Source organism: Mastomys coucha, chromosome X (assembly GCF_008632895.1).
Source record: "Mastomys coucha isolate ucsf_1 chromosome X, UCSF_Mcou_1, whole genome shotgun sequence".
NCBI lineage: Eukaryota > Metazoa > Chordata > Mammalia > Rodentia > Muridae > Mastomys > Mastomys coucha.
The window spans coordinates 65794978-65796051 of NC_045030.1; positions in this window are offsets into that span (position 1 = coordinate 65794978).

Consider the following 1074-nt stretch of genomic DNA (forward strand, 5'->3'; position numbering starts at 1 on the left):
TATTAAGATGGTCTATCCATAAAGTCACTCACCAACTGTTTCAATGAACAATGGTTCTGCTTGGATGGTGGCACAGACATTAGGTTTGGGTAAGAATCTGGTTTACTGGCTGTGATAATTTGGAAAAGCATTCATCTAAGAGAAAGAGTAACTTATAAAGTCCTCTTCTTCAAACTTGATAGTATAGTTACAAACATCAAGAAAAGCATTCAGTCTCACTCTCTGTTGTTCTCTTACAAGCCACCTCCCAAGTTAATCGTTTAAGCTTCTTTTGGCTGTATAAATACTTTTGAAATATGTAAGCTGTTCTGAAAACCACAGTATTGTGTAAAAACATCAAATAAACAATCCTACTAATAGAGAGGCTGAGATAGGAGACGCATGATTTCAAGACCATTATGTAGTACACAGCAAGACACTGTCGGTACAAACTAGTAGAAAGTGTATATGGATTGTTCAACATTGGATCTATCTCTCCAATTACCAAATTAGAGAGACCACTCTTTAGCTTCATTTTTGTCTCTTTCTTTTCTTTTCTTTTTTTTTTATTCTTAAATATGGTTTAATACTCTTCTCCATTTCTGTACATCACAACACCGAGATTCTGCTCTTAGGGTCTCTGCAGAGGCTAGGGAGTGCAGGCTAAGGTTTCACCCCTCACTTATGTGTGTCTGTATGCGTAAGTGTAACACATATCGGTATATATTGATGCACACATCAATATATAATGCAATATATATCACCAAGGAGAACACATTGATTAAAGAAATACAAAAATTTGGCATCATTTCCAAACTTAAATAGTAAAAATAAAAACTACAAAAGGAGCTGCATACCCTAAATGTGTCATGTGAAACAACAAGCATATTCAAAAATGTAAATTTACACCCAATTTCTCTGGTCTCATCATATCACATTAGACCCATTTACAATGGCAAAGCCCTAACGTACTGCTGGAAGAGTGTGTTCACTTGCTCTTGGGCATTCTGCAAGCAAACAGCAGAGACCAAAGCAGAAGCCTGCTCTGGTGAAACCTCCTACGTTGGTGAACACTAAAGACTTGATCTTCTCACT